We start from the raw sequence: 10,497 nt of genomic DNA on the forward strand, positions 1-10,497 counted from the left end.
GCATTTCCCATGTACGTTCTATTTGGGGGAGGAGGTGCCCTGGGTCCAATCTCCCCCTAGCTGTCCATTTTCAAAGGCAGGAATTTTGGAAATGGCCCGATGTCATTAATCGTTGAGTTGTAGAGGCAGTTACCTATTGAACGGTTTCATGATTGCCAACAGTGGCTAAACAAAGCCAAAGGAGCATATGAAGGAATGTTATCCAACAGAAGATTCCGGCCTTGGAATATACTTTGAGTATAAGTTTCAGGATAACCCCATCATTTCTCCCTTCTTGCTCCTCCCACCCCCATTCCACCAAAATAAGGGAAAGTTCTCATAACAAGGTTGGGAGTAAGTAGTGAGGAGTGAGGGTAGGTCGTGGGGAGCACAGAGAGAAGTGAGTGAGGTGTGTGGACAGGTAGATGTGTATGGGAAGGCTTCTGGAGAAACTTCAGACACTGATAACAGGCTCTGGGGCTGTGCACTTGGCTCAGTCTACTGTCCAGGTTGAGAGCAGACTCTGAGCCACTAGGAGACAGAAGGTTAATTTTGAGCCTGCCTTCAATTAGAAGTTCCCAAAACTGTCTGTGGCAGGGACACCTGGCTGGCTCATTCACAGCAATATGAGACCCTTGATCCCAGGATTTCTGATTTAAGCCCCACATTGGGTGTAGAGATTACTAAGAAAAACAAATTTTAAAAAGTCATTATGGCAATGAGTTTTCTTTGGTAAAGCCAGTCTATTAGCAGGGACGAAAAATACTTGCCCTTTTTCTCTACCCTCTTCCCAAATCCCAGGCCAGAACCCAGACATTTTGTGGGTATGCTCATTTTTTTCTACTCTTGGGGAGAGGAGGGGATCTCCTTTTTTTTTTTTTATTCATTTGGGAGAGCGGGAAATGATGGGTGAGTGTCCAATGCATTGGGACAAGTTTTTTCCTTGTTCAAGCAACAATTTCCATTGTTCAAGCAATGTTGAGATGATAAGTTGACCCAATTTATTGCTTTCCTTGAGGGAAAGAATGTACCAGCCAGAGGAGGTCAGTATCTGATCTATTTGTGAGTTGTATTTTCAATGTAAATGAATTGCTTTTGTCTGATGTTTAGATTTGTTTGCCATGAGCTGAGTTAATGTGCAGGCACTCTGGGTGGAAAAAATCAGTTTTTGAACTGACAGCTGAGAGTCAGGTTAATTCATCAAGATAAATGATACCTTATGGCTTCTCTTGGTACATTCTCTCTGGACACGTTTTTAAAAATTACTATTAAGAAACATCATCCAAAACTTGAAATAAAGCAGAAGGAGGGCTACATGTCCTTTCAGTGTCATTTTTAAACATGTTTGCCTAATAACTCTTTAATTATCTACATCAGAGAATTTGCCTGTGTTTGACTTTGCTGTTTATTATTTGATTAGAAACCAGATAGACACTGGTTTCTGGTTTCCAGAAACCAGATTTCTGTCCAGTTAAAAAAGGTAACCCCAGGGGCGCCTGGGTGGCTCAGTCAGTTGAGCGTCCGACTTGGGCTCAGGTCATGATCTCACAGTTCTTGGGTTTGAGCCTCACATCAGGCTCTGGGCTGACAGCTTGGAACCTGGAGCCTGCTTTGGGTTCTGCGTCTCCCTCTTTTTCTGCCTCTCTCCTGTTCACACACACTCTCTCTCTCAAAAATAAGTAAACATTAAAAAAATTATCAAAAAAAAATGTAACTCCAGAGGTTAATGCACAATAGGATGTTAACCAATTTTGTATCAAGTAAGCAGGCGAATTCATTTCAGCATTCCTTTGACCAACTGTATAAAATCTCTGCTTCTCTAAGTCTTCTTTGCACCAGCTTTATTATCTTAACTATTCTTTCATTAATAGTTTGAATAAAATCTTAGACATGTGTTCATTCTATATTTATATGGTAATCTGGTGTTTAACTTTCTGAAAAGTCTACTTTAATGTTATGTTATAACATTCCTACTCAACCCTGCTTCTTTCCAGTGTTTACAAATGGAATAAATTGCTCAGATTTTTGCATGTTTGATGGTTAATCTTTTGAATCGGATGAGGTTGGACCTCTTAGGACATGAGGATTCTTAAAAAACAAAACAAAACAAAACAAGACTTTAATCATGGCAATGTAACACAAAACCAAAAATGTATATATTAGATTTTGGTTTATCCATAAATTGGAACACGTGGAGACTTACCATTTAGGAAGCTTCTGAGCTCAAAAGACTGATTTGTGTATGTTCCCACTGGATGCTGGGTATGGAGATTCTCACACCAGCACTGGAGAGCAGAGTATCTGACACAGGACAATAGCAAGTGTCCTGAATTGTGGCTTGAGCTTGCTTGTTAGGAAGAAGAGGAAAATATTTCCAGTGTTCCTGATTAGAATTTATAATATAATTTTCCCAAAAGGCAATTAAATAAGTAATGATTAGTTTCATTGAATTGCCCACAATGTAGTTGAAATAATGTCTTTTATACAACAGAATTATTTTCAGTAATTGTATCTTTTCACTGCAAACTATTTCAGATACAATATGAGTCAAATAGTCTTTTGTGGGGCAGACTGGGAAACTAGTCCCAATTTATAGCATTGTTTTTATAGAAAATATGTATTTTGTTCCAAATAACTAAATAAAAATGCTTTGGGGAGAATATACAGTTCTTTTATAGATTGGGAACAGCCTACAATGAGGTTTATTACAATGATAAAATTAAGCGAATTAAAAGCTGCTTTACTAAAAGGGAATGAAGAGGAAGTGTGTGTGTGTGTGTGTGTGTGTGTGTGTGTGTGTGTGTGTGTGTGTATGCATGCGTGGGTGTGTTTGGTTAATGCGATCACACCTTTTAGTTTCTTATCACACAAAGTAGGACATTTCCAGGTTCCTGAGGCTTTTGCCTATCTTTGCTTTTTTCATATGGTGCTGTTGTTAATACCTTGTGATAGTTACAAACAAAATGATTTTCAGTTTCAAATTAAACTTTCAGCCACCAAAATTTCACCCACCAAAATATCATACTTTCACCCCAATTTCTGCAAAAACAGAACAGATTCTTTCTGGATTTTCTAAGTAGAACATTTCATTAACAAATAATGAGACTGACCACTTCCTTATAACAAAGTCATTTTCATGTTCTGAATGACAGCTGATACTCCACTGCTTTTCTGAAGGAGATTCAGTAGGGGTACAGCATTCTAATAATTATGGTGAATTAACGATACTCTTTGAAGATTTGATACATGCACACTGGGAGATTTCCAAAATTTTTTGAGGATGGTGGCGATGGTAAATTTTTCTTAAGGTATTTATTAAAGATCATTTGCATTTTTTGTTTTCTGCATCAGTGAACTAGGAATATGAGCAGTAAATGCCGGAAGTTAATGAAAAAGAGACAATTTTAGCTATGACCAGGCAGGCATGTTTTCTGATAGGAAATCCCTCAGAACTAAATTGAGAAAATGCCAAATATCATACTCCAGAGAGGAAATAAAGTGTTAGAAATTGGAACAAAACTGGAAACTAGAATGATTCATCAGCTTTAGTTCCGTCGCTCTTAAAATAGTTTATATTTATTTCACTTCTTATATCAAGTATTTCCTATGTAATTAAAATGCCTCAAAATAATGTTAAAGAATGTACAGTTTCCTGTGCATGGCTATGCCTGTGGTAAATTATTCCTCTAAGGCTCTTTTTACTGAATTTGCTTTTATAATGTGTCAATGAACTTTTGTGCATGACTCTTTGTCCATACCTTAAATTATGACTTTAAGATGGTTTCCTTCAATGGAAATTGGTAGGTCAAAGGCTATGAATATTTATTACTTCTGTTACAAATGACTTTGCAGAAAGACTGTCAATTTGTGTCCCATCTGGTTCTTGGTGTGTATTTTGTTCATTCTTCCTACGATTCTAGGATTGAGTATTATTTAAAAAAACAAATCAACACCCGCCCCCAGGGAAAACTCCCCCTCCCTCCGCCCTCCTACACACCGCAGTAACTTAAAAAAACTTAAAATTCACATACAAGATAACATAGTCATGCTACAGAAGGGTGAAAAATACAAGGCGATTTTCCCCCTTGTATTTTTGGAACTTAGTTCTACTTTCTTCAAGTACTATTGTGATAAAAAAAAAAAATATGACCAACTTAGCACTTAAAAACAAGGCTTTGCTATTTACATAATCTATATTTGGGAAGGAGGGGAGCGAGCTTTAGGGCCACTCTACCATGATCCCTGCCTTCATTAAGCTCACAAGACCTTTTTTTTTTTTTTTAACTTTATTTATTGTGAGAGAGAGAGAGAGAGAGAGAGCATGAGCAGGGGACGGGCAGAGAGAGAGGAGACAGGAGACAGAGACTCCCAAGCAGGCTCCGTGCTGTCAGCACAGAGCCCAACGCGGGGCTCCAACCCACAAACTTTGAGATCATGACCTGAGAGAAATCAAGAGTGTCGCTTAACCAAATGAACCACCCAGGCACCCCAAACGTCCCAAGACTTTTGACCTGAATCCAGTCTACAGCCACCTCTAAAAATGGCCTCTGTTTTTTGCTGACATTCCACTGAGGAAGATGAGACCCCAGTGCATTCAGAGGAGAAGGGAAGGTGGACTTTGGAGCCATAAATTGGCAAACTTGAAAATGGCTATTTACAAGTATTGATAACCTGGGTTTGGGAAAGGTTACAGCTTCTAGTCACTAAAACGTTTACGGTTTGTAAAAAGTTTATGGCATTTATCTAAGAGAGTGGAAAGTTTGTGTAGGCAAGTAAAATATTAAAGATTCTTAGTATGGAACAAAGTTCATAACAATTGATTATTGAGGCTGTTTTCCTTATCACTACTCTTTAGAGTGTCTGCCTGTTTGCTTATCTTTCAGAAATGTTCCATGTTGGTGCTTAGACTCTTTTTCTTTCCCTCTTTCACCTACTGTGAATTATTCGAGTTTTTTATTTTTTAATTACTTGAGAGTTAGGTGCAGACATTGTTTTCTGTTATCCCTAAACACTTAAGTATACTAAGAACAAGGACAGTTGTATAGTTTCCTGTATAACCACAATACTATTTTCACACTCAAAAATTTACTGTATACAGTAAATATTATCCAATACACATCTATATTTAACTTTCAGTTGTGCACCAAATAATCCTTTAGAGCTGTTTCTTCCATTTAATTTTCCATTCAATCCAATCCAAGTTTGCAATTGCATTTGCTTATCATTATATAATCTTTTTTAATTTTATTTTTTAATTTGTATTTTTTTGTTTATTTTATTTTGAGAGAGAGAGAGAGAGAGAACAGGCACAAGTTGGGGAGGGGCAGAGAGAGAGAGGGAGAGAGAGAATCCCAAGCAGGCTCCTTGCTGTCAGCACAGAGCCCAATGTGGGGCTCAAACCCACCAACTGTGAGATCACGACTTAAGCTGAAATCAGGAATCAGGTGTTTAACCAACTGAGCCACCCAGGCACCCCTATATAATCTTTTTTAAAATTAAACTTCAATTTTGAGATAATTGTAGATCCACATGTAATTGTAAGATATAATAGAGAGAAATCCCGTTTATGCTTTACCCAGTTTCCACAAGTGATAATGTCTTGCAAAATTATAGCGTGGTATCACAATAGCTTTCCATGGATACCTGATACCATCAAATACCAAATATTTCCATCACTGCAAGGTTCTGTCATCTCGCCTTTATTAGCCACCTCTCCTTCCCTCCTGCCTCTACACCCCCTAAACTGGAAACCACTAATCTCTTTGCCAGTTCTATAATATTATCATTTCAGGAATGTTACATGAATGGAATCATATAGCATGGCAACTTTTGGATTGGAATTGGCTGTAAACTCTCCTGTGCTGGTTTTTGTGTGAATACAAATTTTTATTTCTCTGGGTCAGATATTCAGGAGTATAATCATTAAGTCATATGGTATGTACATTTCAGCTTTTTAAGAAACTGCCAAATGTTCTTCCAGAGCAGCTGTGCTATTGTATATTCACATTAGCAATGTAGGTGTGATTCAGGTTTGGAGAAGTTATACACATCTCTTACTAAAATTATTTTTAGATGTTTCACATCTTCTTTTGCATTTTTTAATGAGATATTCTCCTCAAATATATCGGCTTTGAATTTTCTTTAAATATTGTATTGTTAAAAAAGCCGCAGAAATAGCAGAACATGCTAGGAAGTGCAAAGAAAACCCTAAAAGTTATTTTTAATTCTCTGGCAGAGAGATCCTATATATTCATATTTTTATGTCTATCCTTCTAGTCCATCTGGAATATTTTCACGTGTCTTGTGCGGAATACTGTGTGTTAGTATTTTTATGTGTATCCTTTATTTTTTTTTTAATTTTTATTTTTTAACGTTTATTTATTTTTGAGACAGAGAGAGACAGAGCGTGAACAGGGGAGGGGCAGAGAGAGAGGGAGACACAGAATCGGAAGCAGGCTCCAGGCTCTGAGCTGTCAGCACAGAGCCTGATGCGGGGCTCGAACTCACAGACCGTGAGATCATGACCTGAGCCGAAGTCGGCCGCTTAACCGACTGAGCCACCCAGGCGCCCCTATGTGTATCCTTTAAAAATACAGGTATTTGTATGCATATTTTACAAAAAATGGTATCATGTTGTTGTTACATAACCTACTCTCTTCACATAGCAATAATTCTAAGCACTTATCTGCTTCATTCAACAGCATGATTTTAATAGTTTCATCTGAGAAATGCTCCCCAGAAATTTATTTCTAGTGTCTCTTTTGTTGTGAATATAGGAAAGCTTTCACACTCAGGGGCACTGATTTTATATGTAGTCACTTTACTAAACTTTCAATGATTCTTATACTTTTTCCATTTAGTCACTGAGTTTTCTAAAGAGGCAACCCTAGTGAAGAGAAATTATGGTAATTTTGTCTTTTCAATTTCTTAGTTCTATTTCATGTTGGATTATCTCACTTAAAACCTTCTGAAAATGCTAAATAATGGTGAATGTGTTTTGTATTTTGTTGCTCTCTCCCTCCTCTGGTATTTATGTATCTATGTAGTGTGTATTTAGAGCATGACAAGGGAGGGGCAGAGAGAGAGAATCCCAAGCAGGATCTGTGCTCCGTGCTGAGCCCAAAGCAGGGTTGGATCTCATGACTATGAGATCATGACCATGAGATCAAGACCTAAGCCAAAATCAACAGTCGAATGCTTAACTGACCCCTCCTTCCTCTGGTTTTTAAATGGGGATGTTTCTACCTTTTCATTGTTGAATAGTATGTTGGCTAATGGTTTGATTTGGGATAAGAATATTTATGATTGATATTGAGATAAACATTGCTTTTGATTGAGGTGACCACATGTATGATACAAAATATGTTTAATTACTAATAGATGTCCTAATATCCAACCATCCAGCAAAAAATTCCACTTAAACAGGTGCAGTAATTCTAGTAATGCCATGCTGAATTTGATTGGCTCCCAATTAAAAAAAAAATTTTTTTTTAATGTTTTTATTTATTTTTGAGACAGAGAGAGACAGAGCATGAGCAGAGAAGGGGCAGAGAGAGAGGGAGACACAGAATCTGAAGCAGGCTCCAGGCTCTGAGCCATCAGCCCAGAGCGTGACGCGGGGCTCGAACTCATGAACCGCGAGATCATGACCTGAGCTGAAGTCGGACGCTCAACTGACTGCGCCACCCAGGCGCCTCTGATTGGCTCCAATTTTATTTATTTGCTCACGTTACTTTTTGTCAGGTTGTGCTAAATGGCTTATGCGTGATTCACAAATGTATTTCTAGCTTTTTAAATAATCTGAATCAAATGTATGTAGCATTATAATTAACTCTGTTAGAATTTTGAAAGAATTCATTAGTTAAAAATTCACTGCTTCCTGAAGATTTTTTTGGAGGTAATTTTTAAATATTTATACTTGCATAATTGCTCTCTTCAGATATTCTACTTCTTAAGCTTAATTTATGGTTCAAATTATATTCTCCAAAGACTTTCCACATTAGTAAGATTTTCTAATTCATTACCAAATAATCTTATATGATATGATAATTTATTTTTTAAAAACCTCCCTTGAGGCAAGGAACGTTCTAAGAGCTAGGGATACAGCAGGAACAAACAGACAAGAACCTGGCCTTCCCGGAACTAATGCTCTGGTGGAGGGAGTAAGAAAATATTTAACAAACAAACAAATAAAATGATTTCAGGTCACAGTGAACCTTATGTTTGATTTGCTCACTAAAAATTTCTAGTTTTCCTTCTGACCACATGGTAGAACTGTTGGCTCTGCCCCTTTGAGTTAGATATGGCCACGTGATTGTTTTCCCATTGAAATGTGGACAGAAGTCCTGTGTCACTTCAGGGTGTATCATTTGCCATACCTACTCTTTCCCTCGGCCACAGCAACCCTCATTTCTGCTGCAATTTATTAGCCACAGGAAAGTCACAAGGCCAAGCCGGTATCAGGGTTTGGAGGAATTGTTGAGAGGAGTTGCAAAGTCATATTGCAAAAGGTGTAGATTCAGGGAAGGGTGACTAATTGTAACTATTTTGCAGTCAATAGACCACAATTATTTTCTGTTTGGATTTTTAAGATTTCCTTTTTTAAATCTCTCTTCAGTGTTTTATTTAGAGAAAGAGAGAGAGAGAAGAAGAAGAACAGGGGAAAGGCAGAGAGAGAGGGAGAGGGAGAGGGAGAGGGAGAGGGAGAGGGAGAGGGAGAGGGAGAGGGAGAATCCCAAGCAGGCTCCATGCTATCAGCACAGAACCTGATGCAGGGCTTGATCACATGAACCTTGAGATCATGACCTGACCTGAAATCAAGAGTCAGATGTTTAACGACTGAGCCACCCAGGCACCCCTAATCTGTTTTTTTTTTAACATTTAAAAATTTTCACTTGAGTAGCTATTTCATGTGTATTTAAAACAAAAACAAAAACTTTAAGGACTACTATTTTGATCCGTTTCTGCCCGCAGAACACTCCTGACACCCAATGTGTGGAGTTTTTTTCTCACACCAACCAATTCTGCAGCTTTCTGGGCACCCACTGGGTGTACCACAATTTAATTCAATTCTGACTCTAACTACTCAGAATTAGCACAGACCCCACAGTACTACAAGATGGCTTCCACTTCAGATGTCAGTGCCAAGTCTGGGCAACATATACATCTGGCTTACCAGCTATGAAGTTGAGGGGTTCCCACGAGGTCTGATAATTTGCTAAAATGGCTCATAGAACCCCGAGGATCACTTCACTTACTATTACTGGTTTATTATAAAGGATATAACTCAGGAACAGCCAGATGGAAGGAAGAGATGCATAAGGCAGGGTATGTGGGAAGGGGCAAGAAGCTTCTATGCCTTCTCTAGGCAAGCCACCTTCCCAGAACCTCCATGTGTTCACCAGCTCACAAGCTTTTCAGACCCTATTGGGGGTGGGGCTGAAAGGTTCAACCTTCTACTCACTGAGATGGTCCCTCTGGCAACTGGCCCCTATCCTGAAGCCAAACCCAAACTCAGGTATGCTTGAAACGGGCTTATAATGAATAATAAAAAATGCTCCTCTTAACCCTATCACTCAGGAAATCCCAAGTGTTGTAGGAGCTCTCATGAACCAGGGACAAAGATCAGATGTATTTGTCTTATTATATCATCATATCACAAATCCATTTAGACCTGCAAATTTCCATTTGAGTATCTTACCAATTACTACATGTTAATATGTGGTGGTCTTCTTTTTTTATTATTCTGTAAATAGTCTAAAATTGTAGTTTTATTTCATTGTACTCTCTTTTTTGATCTAATAGCCCATAAGGTTATGTTTTAAAATATCCAAATCATCAGGATTTTCTCTTTATCTTTGTTATTAGTGACTGCATTATATTACATTTTGGTTGGAGGATATGTTTCATGTAATTTTGTTACAATGAGGTCCGTTATATGAGCAATCTTTGAAAATGTTTCATGGATGCCAGAAAAAAAGGCATGGGTATTTTTAAATTGTACAAGAAGTTTGAGATAGAGCTGTATGTAAGATCAAACACATTAATTAGAATATATGAAATCTTGAAGTACACACATCCACATAATTTATCATAGAGAGTGACTTCTTAAAGATTCTATGAAAAACAAGTTTCTGTCCATTTATCCTTTTTTTGTTGTTTTAAACATTTCAGTGCTTTGTCATTAATATATGAAAGATAATTATTGTTAGTTCATCATTTTAGATTATGTATAGTTTAATTTCTGGTCTTTATCAGGCATTCATTTTGTTCAGATCTGCTCAACTAAGGTGCATACCTATCAAGTTCCCTTATTCTGTGTCAGGGAGCAAGAATTCTTGTCCCCTTAAAGGTCCTTCTAGCAGGAATAAGAATCAAATTGACATGAGACAGATTGACAGGGGAAAATAAAATTTATTAGCATTTGTATGGGGAATCCATGTGGATAAGGAAATTCCAAATACAGGCAAAGTGAGGTATATGTCATTATGAATTAAGGAGAAGGGGGTAGGGGCCTGG

The sequence above is a fragment of the Panthera tigris genome, chromosome D1 (genome assembly GCF_018350195.1).
Source record: "Panthera tigris isolate Pti1 chromosome D1, P.tigris_Pti1_mat1.1, whole genome shotgun sequence".
Classification (NCBI taxonomy): Eukaryota; Metazoa; Chordata; class Mammalia; order Carnivora; family Felidae; genus Panthera; species Panthera tigris.